Source organism: Panicum virgatum, chromosome 5K (genome assembly GCF_016808335.1).
Source record: "Panicum virgatum strain AP13 chromosome 5K, P.virgatum_v5, whole genome shotgun sequence".
NCBI lineage: Eukaryota > Viridiplantae > Streptophyta > Magnoliopsida > Poales > Poaceae > Panicum > Panicum virgatum.
The window spans coordinates 38,062,334-38,078,368 of record NC_053140.1 but is presented as its reverse complement, the minus strand read 5'-3'; positions in this window follow the sequence as shown (position 1 = coordinate 38,078,368).

Sequence of the window (16,035 nt, the reverse complement as noted above, 5' to 3'; positions counted from 1 at the left end):
ATCCTGGCCGGAAAATCGATCGGGGATTGGGCCACGTCGCCTCAAATTACCTGCCGTCTGATCATACATCAACGACGAAAATCTGGGCGGAAGCGTAAGCCGTCCCTCGTCCTCAGCCATCTGCCTTCTCGATCCTTCCCACGGCGCTACCCTCTTGCGATTTCTCGTGCCACGAGCGGCCGGCGGTGCGGCCATTCATCTCCCCCGCCGTCCGTGCAATGAACAGGCCTGGCAATGAATCCTCACATCGTGCCCCTCAGCCATTCCCACGAACCAGTCCGCCGTCGCCGAGCACATCTTCGCTGCGCCCCAGTCCATCGCCGCTCAGCCGGTGGAGTTCAGCGCCCGTCCCTCTTCCTCACCGGCGAGAGCTTGCGCCGGCAAGACCATCCCCGCGGACGGCTCGCTCATACAGGCCATCACCCCCGAGGTGCCGGAGCAGCGGAGGATCAACCTGTAGGGCGTGACCATCGGCAATGGCCTGGTCCACCCCGTGGCGCAGGTGACCACGTACGCGGACGCCGCCTACTTCATCGGGCTCATCAACGGGAGGCCGATGCGATTGCAGGGGCAGATGCGGTGCACTGACCATCGCGCCTGTAAGGATCACCGGGGTGTCTGATCCTATAGTGGGAGAGGGTGAATTGGGTCGTTAATTTGCTTTTTAACTTAGGGCTCGAACTACTTACATAAGATAAACCTAACACGTCTTACACATGCTCGTTATGACTAAGGTTTATCTATTCTACTCTCTACTTACCCCAAAAAACTTAAATCTATAACCAATTCTAATCAAACTAACTAGGAAAGAAAAGGCACACAAGATAGAGTAAATGCGGAAACGTAATACGGTAAGTAAAGAGGTAAGGGAGAGAATATGCAAACTCCCGTGATGACACCAAAACACACGATTTAATGTGGTTCGGTTAGGACACCAAGTCCCTACGTTCACGGTCACTTGTCCAACAAGAACAAGTGTGATGCCGAGTCTCTTCGCTTGATCACCGTCTTGCGTTCGCCACCAAGGCTTCCGGCAAGCAAAGGCTAAGTGACGCCAAGTCACCAAGATAAGGCCACCGCCACCGTCTCTCTCAAAACGTCACCAATGGCACTGTCTTCACTATCGGAGCTTCTCACCAAGAGGGGTCTCCTTCTCCGCACAAAGTGTGGTTGCCTCTCCACACCAAGTCGGAGGGTCACACGACGAGTACACTTGCTTAGCCTCGGCTAAGACTTCTCTTAGGCTTGCTCTCTCAAGAACTAAACCTATACAAGTGCACAAAACACCCTCTCAAAGCTTCTCACAAGCCAGATATAGCACTAATCACTTCTAGGATGGTTGGTGATGGATCTTTGCTTGGGCAGCACTTTCTTCAGCTCTTGAGGCTTCCAACCATGTGTGACAACCGGCCATGGGGGTATATATAGGCAGCACAAGCAAATATAGCCGTTGGAGAAAAGCTGCCTGAAAAGTACCCAACGCAGGTTAATCCGACGCTCCCCCAATAACCATTATCGGTTCAACCGGTGAATGTAATCTGCCCGACTGAAATACTAGCCGTTACTTGTACGGGCAATTAACCGATGTAGAGTCGGTTCAACCGGTGAATGTAGTTGTCCTCTGATCAACTGAAAAACCAACTATCTGGACAACTACACTGACGTAATTGACCGGTGCATCATCGGTTCAACCGATGTATGCATTTTCCTTGGTCTTCTTCTGCCATTGCACCGACGTATTCAATATCTTCATCGTCGGTTCATCCGGTGCATTCTGCTAACTGAGTCTTCTCTGAGCCCATTGCACCGGTGAGTGTAATTTGCCTCACACCGGTTTAACCGGTGAGTGCAAATTACCTCTGTCTTGGTCCTTTCGACCTGATTTCTTCGGGGTTTTGTATCTTTTCATCCCTTGGACCTATAAGCCTGATAATGATCATCTTAACACATATATTAGTTCAAGTGTTGTGTGTGTCATCAATCGCCAAAAATATTATATTGAAATATGGCATGAGAGCCCATTTTCGCTACAATCTCCTCCTTTTTGGTGATTGATGGCAACAGAACCAAAGCAAGCAAGATGAATTGCAAGAATAAGACATTTGGTACCAAATTGAAAAGTTAAAAACTACTTAGCTTGCTCGGATGACATTTTAATGCTCATTTTAAAAGCCACCGGCATTTGATTAGTCCATAGGACGAAATGCTTCCGTCTTGATAGCAATTGTGAAACAATGGTTTGTGGCCAATGTAAGACAATTGTGTGATTTGAATCAGATGAGCAATGAAAATTTTTGTACCTTAGTCCATGGATCATCAAATTGCACTTCTCCCCCAGATTGACTAAGTACCTCCCCCTATCACCATGCATCCTTTTACATTGCATTTTCCATTCCTCCCCCTTGCTAATGGCATTATTTACTTCAAACTATTTGCTTGCTTTTAGGGTATATTTATCCCCCTTTGTCATCAAACACCTAAAAGCTTCATAACCACTAGCAACAAGGAGCATTAGTAGCAAAAGAAATTGACTAGTGATAGAGTGTTATACCCACTAAATTTGGCATATCTCCCTTTGTTTGAACAAGCTCCCCCTTTTCCAAAACTTGTGGCACTTCTCATCTTAACACCAATTGTGATGCCAATTTGTGATTTGTAGGGGTAGTGTTCAAAAGAAATTTGAACTCATGGAGATAGCTCTACGTGACTACAACAAATAGTACTTGTAAAGCATATTAGTCACACAAATACAAGCTATAGAGTTAGCTCCCCCTAAATGTGTGCATTAGTGTTTGAATCACTCACAAATGTATGCACTTGTATTACACATAGTGGGGACTTAACTTTATAACTTGCTAATCATGGCACCATAAGCAACCAATTGATATCAAAAACATTTTTACCACAAATATAATATGAGAGATATCAAATTGCAAGATATGCTATGAAAGACATATGCCATGTGAGACAAACAATTAAACTTATGTAGGTTGCAACAAAATATGATAAAGCATAGACAACCTACCATATGAAATTTCTAGGAAAACATATCAAATGAAAGATACCAATAGTAAAGATAAGATCATGCATTCCTAGAGAGGCATTGAGCTACAATGATGCATGAAGGATATCAAATGAAATTGAGATCATCCTTTTACCTTGCTCATTATCTCATATGTAGGGGAGGGGAATTTGGGTCACTAATCTTTAATCCACAACTTGGCTTTAATTCAACTTTGCATGATGCATCCCTACTCATGCATCCCAAACCTTGCCAAGCCTCCAAATTCCCCGAAATGCTTGTTTGGCGCCTAAGTTTTAGGAATCCAAACCTTTTGAGAGCCATCCGTGGTATGAATAATATCCTTGGGCACCCAAATAGACCGGTTCCATCCATATGTTCTCCACCACATGACATGAGCTACCACCTTGTCATTCTTCTTCTTTTCAAGTATGTAGTGGTTGCTCTTTTGCTTGTTCTTGTGGGTGGGCTTGGTGTACATGTATGACGCCTTCAAGTTTGGAGATGTATTTTTCTTGATCTCCTTAGCCTTCTTGTGTCTCTTCTTGCTCTTGTTCAAGTTCTTGGGCTTGCCATTTTCTTTGCCCTTTGCTTTGCCCTCTTTCTCCTTGCATTGGTAGGACTTGTGGCCTTCTTTGCAACACTTGAAGCAAGTCACGGTTTCTCCCTTCTCAAGCTTCTTCACGCCCGTGAGGGGGTTATCTTGAGAAGGTTGGGCTTGCTCTTGAGTGTACTTTCCTTTGAGGCGCTTCAAGTCCGTCATTAGCCTTTCTACCTCTTGTTTGAGCTCATCATTTTCCTTAGCAATGAGATCATCACATGTTTCTACAATCACGTCCTCATTGAAAGGGTTAGATCACAAGAGGTAGATGCATCTACCTTGATGATAGGTGTTGTATAAGAAATATTGCAAGGAAATGATTTATCTGATGATGATTCACTTTTAGATTCAAGACTCTCATATTTTATTTTAAGCTCTTCATGCTCATTGTCCAACAAATTGAATTTGTTTAGCAAGTTCTCATATCTTGAGACAAATGAAACATGAAGTTTTTCTTTAGCCTTGAGAGCTTTGATTTCTTTATTTTGTTTAGTGAGATGTTCTTGTTGATTATGAAGTGTCATCATCTCACTAATTTCATCACTTTCAATGTCGGACTCATTATCGGAGGAGGAGTCATCACTTACATCGTTATTACCTTGTACCATGAGACACATGGGAGGTGGTGATGATCTCTGAGGGCGATGGGTGGTGGAGCTCTTGAAATTTTTCTTGTGACTTGAGTTTTCACCACTTTTCTTGGGCTTGTAGATGGCGGAGAGAGCTTGTGATCTTGATTTGTTTTTTTTTCTTTGCCATCTTCTCCATCCCAACCGCACTCCCTCTAATGAGAGTTTTGTACCCAAGCTCATAGAGCTCATGTACATGCTCGGCAATCTTACGGTGGTGGTATAGCACGACCCTTGGATATTCTTCATCACTTGAACTTGATTCATCATCACTATCTTCCTCATCCTCTTCTTCTTGTTCACTTGAGTTTGATGAGTCTTGTCGCCTTGGTTGGTGCTTGCATGAGTGCTTAGCGGCGAGACTCTTGTGGCTTGAAGAATAGGTGGACTCTTGCTCCTTCTTTGTCATTTACATACTATACTCATGAGTAATGATTTGATTGATGACTTGGTTTGGTGTAAGTTTTACCAAATCTTCCTTTTGCAAGAGTGTGTTGATGATATCGTAGTCGGGCTTGCGAAGGCTTCGGAGAATCTTGCGGTTGATTTCTTCATCTTTAAGTTGATTGAGACCTAAGGCATTGATTTCATTGACAAGAGTATTTAATCGTGAATACATATCATGAGCATTTTTATTGGGAAGTTACTTAAAGCTACTAAACTCCTCGCCGAGAATATGATATTTTTGATTGGCAACATCCTTTGTGCCCTCATGATTCTCGACAATTTGCTTCCATAGCTTATGAGCATTTTCATTAGCAAAAACATGATTAAAAACACTATCACATAACGAGGACAATATAATTGATTTAGCAATGGCATCATATTGTCTCTCGGCTTTAGTCTCATTTTTCTTGCCTAATTCGGTGACACATCAAACATTAAGCCCACGGGTTTGGAGATGTGCTTGCATAAGCACTTTTCATCGAGGAAAACCCGTGCCATCGAAAAATGGAGCCCTATCGGTACTCATCTCTTCCCCGGACATGATACTCACTCGACGGTGAAGTCGACGGGTCTCCTACGAGCTTTCTCACAAATTTACCAATGGAATTGGCTAATCCTCGTAAGCGGTGTGAGACCTCGCTCTGATACCAATTGTAAGGATCACCGGGGTGTCCGACCCTAGAGGGGGAGGGATGAATAGGGTCGCTAATTCGCTTTCTAACCTAGGGCTCAAACTACTTGCATAATATAAACCTAACATGTACTACACATGCTAGTTATGACTAAGATTTATCTATTCTACTCTCTACTTACCCCCAAAAGACTTGCAACATATAGCCAATCCTAATCAAACTAAATAGGAAAGAGAAGGCACGCAAGATAGAGTAAATGCGGAAACGTAATACGGTAAGTAAAGAGGTAAGGGAGAAAATATGCAAACTTCCGTGAAGACACCAAGACACACGATTTAACGTGGTTTGGTTATGACACCAAGTCCCTCCCTACGTCCACGGTCACTTGTCCAACAAGAACAAGTATGATGCCGAGTCTCTTTGCTTGATCACCGTCTTGCGTTCACCACCAAGGCTTCCGGCAAGCAAAGGCTAAGTGACGCCAAGTCACTAAAACAAGGCCACCGCCACCGTCTCTCTCGAAGCGTCACCAACGGCACCGTCTTCACTATCGTAGCTTCTCACCAAGAGGGGTCTCCTTCCCCGCACAAAGTGTCGTTGCCTCTCCACACCAAGTCGGAGGGTCACACGACGAGTACACTTGCTTAGCCTTGGCTAAGACTTCTCTTAGGCTTGCTCTCTCCAGAACTAAACCTATACAACTGCACAAAGGACTCTCTCAAAGCTTCTCACAAGCTAGATATAGCACTAAGCACTTCTAGGATGGTTGGTGATGGATCTTTACTTGGGCAGCACTTTCTTCTACTCTTGAGGCTTCCAACCATGTGTGACAACCAGCCATGGGGGTATATATAGGCAGTACAAGCAAATATAGCCGTTGGAGAAAAGCTGCCTGAAAAGTACCTAACGCCGGTTAATCCGACACTCCCCCAATCGTCATCGTCGGTTCAACCGGTGAATGTAATCTGCCCGACTGAAATACTAGCCGTTACTTGTACGGGCAATTAACCGATGTAGCGTCGGTTCAACCGGTGAACGTAGTTGTCCTCTGATCAACTGGAAAACCAACTCTCTGGACAACTACACCGACGTAATTGACTGGTGCATCATCGGTTCAACCGATGTATGCATTTTCCTTGGTCTTCTTCTGCCATTGCACCGACGTATTCAATATCTTCATTGTCGATTCATCCGGTGCATTCTGCTAACTGAGTCTTCTCTGAGCCCATTGCACCGGTGAGTGTAATTTGCCTCACGCCGGTTTAACCGGTGAGTGCAAATTACCTCTGTCTTGGTCCTTTCGACCTGATTTCTTCGGGGTTTTGTATCTTTTCATCCCTTGGACCTATAAGCCTGATAATGATCATCTTAACACATATATTAGTCCAAGTGTTGTGTGTGTCATCAATCGCCAAAACATTATATTGAAATATGGCATGAGAGGCCATTTTCGCTACAGCGGGGCTCGCGTCGGATGCGCGGGCGTGATGCCTGTCGTGGCTGCGAAACACCACTGTACTATGTGGTGGTGGAGACGCCCTGGAGACCGTGGCCGCCGGGGCGGCGGAGCTCTTCAACGTCGTCCGAAGTTCGCAGTAGAGTAGCAGAAGCCTGCACCTCCTCGTTCAACTAAGGAAACGATCTTGCCGTCTCCGTCGCTCAGCTCGCCTTCCGTGGCGAGCTGCCTGCAGGAAGCGTGGTCTGCTGTAAGCCACTTCAAGTGTCTGCTTCCCACTCTTGTAAAGAGCTAAACTTCAAGTTCCCCTGCTCTGGTATTTTTTATTTTGCAAATGCATTACGAAATGCATTATTCTCACAAGCAAAATATATTTGATGAAATTCATCACACATACACAGCAGGTTTCTAACATGGATGATGAATTATGTCTGATTTGTTAACTCATGGATGAATTCACTCTGACATTGGACATTATGATATAGAGGAACTGCTCCAGAGCTCCTGCGATGAATTTTGAAGAGTATATCTTTCTATTTACTGTAGTGTCACTGTGTCAGCAAAAGGAAACACTGATGCTAAAGGTCCATGTTTAGTATATTAGCTAAAGGTCCATGTTTAGTATATTAATGCAGTATGTTTATTTCTAAGGAAATGCTACTCATTCTATTAGTTTATAGGATACAAACTGGACATTATTCTGTTGAAAAAAAATAAAACACTTCATTATTATCAGGTTGGCCCATGGCAATTAACCGTCCTTATTATCTTTAGAGATTTAGGTATGGTTCTTATTTCTGATTGTCACTTGAAGTTCATACAGTATATAGAAATATCTATCCACAACAACATCCTGATTTTATTATGGATATACGCTTGTACGGACTGTGTCTTAATTTTAATTCAATAGCCAGTGGTTACCTAATAATTTATTAAGTGTTAATCTTACATAGTTCCAGAGTAACTGAAGATAATCAACGGCTCTGTTCGGATGATCGGAAGAGGCTGGGCTGGTGACCGTTGCGGTGACCGCTGGCACTCACGTTCACTGTAGCTACAGTGAAAACCAGCCAGCCGTGGGCCAGCCGAACAGGGCGAACCTCATGGAGTATAAAATGCAAGTGACAGACCTAGAAAGGAATAAGCAAAACCAAAATGAGGAAGAGAAACTTAGAGCCAAAACAGAAGACATATACTGCTTTACATGTTACATTAGGCATCGCATCAATTACTTTACAGCCAAAAAATTTACCTCGGCTATTTATATTTAATTACGGTCCAATATGACACACATGTGGAAGCAATATTGTAATGCTTTCTATGTGTTAGTCAGTTAACATTCTGCATAACTGGATAACAGGATTCTGCTCTACCACAATCATCTCTCATCTTCAGTATAACAAGGCTATAGGGAAGTTCATGTTCATTCCTCTGCTTTGTTCACCTTTCAATAGGTCCCGCAAACCAAATGCTCGAACAAATGTCTGAGTGACAATTGGGTGGCATACTGGTATTTGTTGTCTTACTGAAGATTAAGTGAATTTTTGACTTGGTTAAATGAAAATGAATATTGCTTTTCATATTTTTTTTGCAGGTGCTTAGACAGTTCAGTATATACTTGTACCACTGCACGCACATGAACTGTTCTGACTGAAATATGATGAATAGAAAAAGTATTTGGGCAAGTATGGACCTCATGATGAACCACGAATTCCGCCGACGCTCCCCCTCCTTTTCTTTTTTTCCTCTCTATTTTTCCTTTTTTTCTTTTTCCCTTTTCTCTTTTCTTTTTCTCCTCCTTCTCTCTTCCTTCTCCCTCCTTTCACCTTCCTCCACACTCAGCTCAAGCAGAGCAGAGCTCCACGCGCCGCACGCCGGCCGCCCCCTGCTCGCCCGGCCCACCCTGCCTGCGCGGCCGTGCCCATTGGCTGCCTCGTCGCGCGCGCCCCGTCACGGCAACAACGGCGAGGGCCCTCGCGCCGCACACCGAGCCGAGCTCGGCCACGCGCGGCACCTCGCCGTTGGCCACCGCACCTCCCCTGGACGCGCCACCGCCCACCCCTGCACGCCTGAAAGGCCCTTGTTTTGTTTTGGTAATTGAGTGACAACTTAGGTGGACTAATAAGTGTTTATGTTGAGATACACAGGAGATTAGTCCACACAAAGACACTAGTATGAGCAACATGTGCCATGGAGGAGAAATGGCTAAGGGTTGATGCTATGCTCATATAGTGTGATCGAGGATCTCATTGCATATGAGACATGACATGGAGTTATGTGACCAAAGTGGAGAAGATCAAGACAAGGCTTGGCTTGATGGACCGGTTGCAATGGAGAAGGGCAAGTCAAGGCTTTGAAGCGAGGGACGGCGAGGCGGTGAAGCTTGGGCAAGATTTGGCGCCAATGGACCGAGGCAACGGTGAAGAGCGAGCAAGGTCAAGATCGATGGACCAAAGAGGTCATGTGATGATATGGAGTGGATCATATCATTCAAGGAAGATCAAGCCAAGTGTTGACTCATGAAGATGATCAAAAGGCTTGATGGAGTTTGGTGCTTGTGTGGCATCAACATTTGGGAAGATGAAATGGAATGCACAAGGCAAAGGTATGACTTGTAGGGCATTTCATTTCACCGGTCAAAGGTTGTGTAGAGAAGTGCATGACCGGATTTAGGATAGATGGCCGTACTATCAAGAGGGGCAAACTTGTTTGCATATCGGTCATCTAGTGCCACTTGAGCGATCTAACATTGCGATGTTGCTAGGATCGAGTGGCGTGGTAAGATCAAGTGAAAATCCTTTGAAAATGATTGTTAAATGCTAACACACATGCACATGATGTTGTTCACATGATGGTGTTGGCACATTTGCAAAGGAGAAAGAGTTGGAGTTGATGTTGATCAACTTTGGGAAGCAAGAAAGGTTTTTCGGTTTTCTCCGAAAATTAGGTGGTCTCTTGGAGTGGAATACTACTTTGATCCATTGTGTTTTGGATCAAGTATTCAGTTGGGTTGTGTAGCCCTCTGAATTAGCTTTCCATAGAGTCCAAGATCACCTAATTTGGACATCGGAGCTAAGAGTTATGGCCGTTTTACCGAGGTACATTTCTGCTGGAAATATACCTGCGGACGGTCCGCCCAAGGGGGGCGGACGGTCCGCCGTTATCTCGGATGAGCTCTAACAGAGCCGTTTTTGGCTCTGTTGGTGGTCCAAAATGAACTGCGGACCGTCCGGTCCATGGGGGCTGACGGTCCGCCTTTAAAAGCTGAAACGGGCGCAGAAATTTGGTAGTTCTGTCTTGGGTGTCCAAAATGAACTGCGGATCGTCCGGTCCTTGGGGGCGGACGGTCCGCCTCCTACTGAAAATTCTGGGACAGAAACACTGCGGTTTCTGTGTGTGCTCACGTTTTGAACGGCGGACAGTCCGCCCCTGGGGAGCGGACAGTCCGCCGGTCACTTCCAGATTTAGTCAGAGACGTTTGCAAATCGGTTGGTTCGAAGTTTTGAACCGCGGACAGTCCGCCCCAGGGGCGCGGACAGTCCGCACGGGGCTCGAACGGTCGACTCTGACACATAATCATTGAAGATCTAGCCGTTGGGTTTGAATGGCGGACAGTCCGGTTTTTGTGAGGCGGACAGTCCGCGAAAACTCTGTTTTCACGGGTTTTAAGTGTAACGGCTAGTTTGGGGCCTCCCTCTATAAATAGAGGGTGTGGCCGGCCATTTGAGATGGCTGAGCACCTTGGGGACTTGGTGTCCATGTGTGAGAGTGCTTGAGAGCCCTCTACTCACTCTAACTTGATGGTAATCATCCGATCGAGTGAGAGAGCGATTCTAGTGCGATTGCTTTGAGAGATTGCATCGAGTGGCACTAGGTGATCGTGTTGCAAGCCGGTGTGCTTGTTACTCTTGGAGGTTGCCACCTCCTAGACGGCTTGGTGGCAAGAGACTCCGTTGAAGCCCGCAAGAAGATTGTGCGGTGCTCCGGAGAAGAGATTGTGAGGGGTATTGTGCTCACCCCGCGGGAGCCGCAAAGAGCAACTCTAGTTGAGCGAGACGTGAAGAGCAACAAGTGGTTCGGCCGGATCATGTGCTAGAGCTCGGTGTGAGCACTCCACGTGGGAGAGTGTGACTTAAGAGTCACCACTAGCAAGAGGATCGGCGGCAACCTTGGAGCTTGTCTCAACGGGGATTAGCTTGGTGGCAACCAAGTGAACCTCGGGATAAAAATCACCGTGTCAATTTTGTCTACTCTTCTCGGTGGTTTGCATTCTCCAAATCACAAGCATTGTATTTCCATTCATCTATATCTTGTGCTTGTGTAGTTGCTCTCTAGTGATTAGTTAGCTTGTGTAGCTTGGTAATCATCTTCTTGCTTGTGTAGCTAGAAGTAGAGATCCTAGTGTAACTAGTTAGCTTGTGTAGCTTAATTAGTTGCTCTTGCTTAGATTGTGTAGCTAAGCAAGTTGAGCTCTTGGATTTGGATTGTGTATCCTTGTCCTTGAGCATCTAGTGAGCTTAGGTTTGGCATTGTGCTTTTGCTCATTAGAATTGTGTAGGAGCTCCCCCGGTTTGTGAAGTACTAGTGCTTAGGCTTGTATGACTTGGCATTAGAATTGTTAGGAGAGCTCTTACTAGCTTGGCACTCCATTTGCTTTGTGTAGGATCTTTTTGGAGGTGCCTTAGAGTCATAGTTAGAGGGGTGAAGTCTTGGCTAAGCGAATAGTTTCAATTCCACATAAGTTTCGGTTAGCCGGCACAATTAGTTTTAGAAAGGACTATTCACCCCCCTCTAGTCCGCCATCTCGACCCTACAACGCCGTCGCCTCAGCACCACCGCGCCGCTCCGCGACGCCAGAGCGTCTCCTACGCCATTAACGCCTCCCTGCAGAGCTGCCCCTCACCGGCCGGCCACCTCCACCGCGGCCCGTCATCCTCCTTGCCGTGCCTCGCCTATAAATAGGCCCCACGTCACGCTCCCCGGCCGCCACAACCCCCTCCACCCCCGCGCACCCCCTCGCCTCAGCTGCAGCGCCGCCGCCACGGCCGCCAGGGCCGGTCGCCCTGCCTGCTAACGCCGCCCCCGCTCGAGCTGGATAGGGGAATCGAACCCCCTTGAGCTCATCTCCGTTTTCCCCCCAACCCCAGCCGCCGAGGTGCCCAGGGCCGCCGGATCCCAGGGCCGCCGGCGCCCCTGCCCTCTGTGTCGTGAGGTTGAAGGTGGCATTTTTTGCCAAAACCCCCCCCTGCCCTTCCTCTTTTTCTATTAAGAACCCCCCTTCTCTCTAATACCTTTTCAAATAAACCCCTCCATTCTTATATTACTGAAAACAAGCCCTTCATCTATACAAAATAATTATAACTAGACCCTACCTATTTTCTAAAATAGCCCTCATAAATTCTAGAATTCTAATCAAGCCCTTCTCTCTCAAAAATATTTACAAAGAAGCCCCTCTCTTATTTATTTTAATGAATAAGCCCATCCGCTATATAAAATATTTATGAGTAGGTCCCTGCCTAATTTCCAGAATAGCCCGAACCTTTTCCAAAATTCTATTCAAGTCCTGTCACTCCCAGAAATAATTACAAATAGGCCCCCGGATCCTTATTTAGCCCCTAAACCCCTCTTCGGCCTATCATTTCATGCACCAAAAATCCTCCGTTTGCCCCGAAACTTTACCACGTCATTTCTAACATAATTCCAGCCATGCCATTAGAGAACCACCTAAAAATATTACTCCTATCTCTATATCTTAATTTCTTCCGATTCGAGCTCGACGATAAAACTTTTATTTCTTTTTATTTATTGTGTGTTTGTTTGTGTGCGCCGTAGATCACGGAGTGACCGAGGGAGAACTTGTCGACGAGCAGTACCGCGAGCAAGAGTCCGAGGACCAGTACCGCGACCCCGAACCCGAAGGACAGTACTTCGATCAGGACTTCCCGGAAGGCTTTGTGAACAGCAAGATCAATCTCATCCTTTGATTACATATTTCGACCCAGTTTTATAAACACGACCTATTGGCCAGTTTTTACAAAATTGCATATGCTTTTACTGTTGAAACATGGTTGGATATCCACCCCTTGATTTGTTATGACCATTCCTTGACCACCTAGATTAACGTCTATATATGATTTATTCTTTATGGATGTTAATCGCTGCTAAAGCGCCGCTTAGGACCCGGTACTCGTTTTATTACACTCAAAATGGTTACAACATGCTTTATAAAAGGGAAAATGCGTGAGTGTTGAAAAAAGGGAAGTTGGGTTATAAAGAATAAAATGTTAAGATGGGATGGATGATTGGCATTCCATGGGTGGATTGTCATGCGTTGGAGGCTCGTACCGTTGTGGTAGAGCAAGATGGTTGGGAGATATTCATCTTGTCACAATTAAGGACCGAGTTGATGTGTCATCTTGCCTAACTCAACTATCGTGTGAACCACTCGACCATTGTGTGTGGCAACGGCTTAGCATAAACCCCACTAGTTAGTCTGATAGCCATCAGGGGAGCTGAGAGCAACGGGTGACCAAAGAGAAGGGATAAGGTCATAGTGAATTATACCCCGATTAAACCTCAGTGTCAGGACAATGGCCCCTTGGTTGAGTCCGTGTTGACTAGTCAGGTCTAGCTAAGGTGGGTAATGGCTTTGATGGGATCTGCGCCGACACTAAGGTGATCGTGCTATGGTACCCCACTTGTGGGTAAAGTTGCACACCTCTGCAGAGTGTAAAACCTATTTGAATAGTCATGCTCACGGTATTAAGCGGGTTACGGTTTGGTCACATAACTAGCTTTTGGGATGAATGGTTTTATGGTGTGAGTTGTTTTGGAAGGTGTCTGGCAGTTGTGCCGTGAGCTACTGCGGATGAGGAGTCCGGTAGCATTTAAAACTTGGATCCTTTGTGTAGGATCAACCCCATTCTTTACGTGGTTACTAAAGAATTACTTTGAGAAAACCCCTTTTCCAAAAAAAATAAACCCTTGCATGTGTAAAATTTAGCTTTGCTGCAAATGAACCTCAGCCTTATCCTTGATTTATCCTGTGCATATCTGTGTTACCCCCTCCGTGGGTGGGGTTGGACTTGTTGAGTACTTTTGTACTCACCCGATATATATTTGTGGTTTTCTTCAGAGGAAGATCCGGACTTCGTTGTTGAAGACATCGAGTAGAGGTTGCATCCGCACCCAACTTTGCCTGTGGTGTTGGCCCTCTGCAAGATGCTTCTACTGGCGTGATACTCTGAGCCCAAGCTGGATCCCATGTGGGTCGTGTTTTTGTGTATCACCGTAGCCTTTTTACTTCTTATTATCGTTTGTATCGAGTGTCCCCCTCCTCGGAGGTTTGTATGGTGATGTACCATCTGATGTAATAAATATGTATTAGCCTCCTAGGACTGATATTTGTATCACATTTAAGTCACATCTTATGAGGGGACGCTTCACATCCACAGCATATTGTGACAACGCACATCAAGAGAAGAAATGAAAGAGATCACTCTAGAGCACATGGCACACATCACTTCCATCCTCCAGGTTGTTACCTCCACGGCGAGCTCAAATATAGCGCGGCAACGCCGCGCTCAGGTTTTCTAGTGGTTTTCTAATGTGCCCCGGTGTCATCCCCGCGGAGCACTGGCCCGTCGTCTGCAGAGGAGAACCAATTCAGAGCTGATACAAATCTTGAGAGAATTTTATAGAGATCGATGGTTCTATTTACGTAGATAAAAGCACTTATATTCTTTGCAACAAGATATTAGAACATTGTTTGGCGAGTTTGTTTTTATGAATATTGTTTGGCGAGCTTGTTCTTATAGAAGGAGTTGATGCTTCTATTTGCGTATAGATAAAATCACTTGTATTCTATGCAACAACAAGAAATAAGAACATTGTTTGGCGAGCTTGTTTTTATGAGCACACGATAAGAAAAAAAACGCAACGAAAATCATCAGATGGGGTATGATCCCTGCAAGTAGTGTAGAACCTCCTTAGAGCATCTCCAAGAGCCTTTCTAAAATCTATTCTCTAAATCATCATTTAGAGAGTCATTTGAATAAAAATCATTTTCTAGATCTTTGTACTTTCCAACAGCTCTTCTATATCTTGTGTCTAGTCTAAAGAGTCATTTTTGCTCTCCATCTTTGGCTAGAGAGAAATCCGGAATAGAGCATGTCTATATTTAGATATCTAATTGAAGAGACTATTGGAAGGCATTTTTTCACCAAAAATATATATTCTTGTAAACTAGGAAAGATATAGAGAGTCTCTTGGAGATGCTCTTAGAACACTATTAATTCGTAGCAACATAATACGTGAAAAATATATGTGCCGTTCATTTTCGGTCGGTACATACACACACAGATACAATCTAGTCAAAGTTAGTAAATAATAGTACAGAATATTATTTTAGTACTTGAATAAAATCTTTTTACCCGATCGGTGATCTAGACACCAGACGCGACAACGATGCCATGAGCCCATGACGTTTGAGCTCGTTGTTGTTTTGCTACGAGGAAAAAAAGCATCCCCCGGCATGGCCTTTTGCATAAACTATTCGGCCGTTGATTAGCCAAAGCATGGTTTACAAGCCGATTACAGTTGGCTCGCGAGCTAATGCTAATTTTACCACATCTCTTGACCGATGAGAGCAGATGGCAAGCCTCGCAAGGAAAACACTGACAGTACATGACGTCCGCCCCTTTTGTTAATTGCACCAACCACTTTCACCATCTCATCCCACAAGCTAACTCGTTCAAGATTAACGCGGGCCATTTGAGCACCCCCTCCATCATTAAGACCTTTTTTCCCCAGTTCTGGGCTACACACCCGTGTGCGTTCGTATGCGCTGACGCTCGAGGTCGTCCATGCGCACCAAGGAAGATTTTTTTTCCTTTTTCTCTTTTCGAATGACTTCTTGGTGATCTCATTTTGTTTGCCAACAAGATCATTTCCGAAAGTTGCATCTGAAATTTGAGATATCATGATTCCGGGAATTCTGTTTCCGTTTCGTTTTTCTGCCAACCCTTTGAATACTCTAGCTAGGGTCATGTGTTTTGCAGTTGGAACTCTTTATTTCCCCATTTCTGTGCCAAATGAATTGTTTGGTTAATGTAATAATGGTCTCTTAAAAAGGACTGCCCCAAATTGGATGCCGCCATATTATCTACTTTTTATAATTTTGCGCAATCCACGTAAACAAATACTATATATAAGATCGTCTCTAATTCTACCTAGTGGTGCTTCATGTG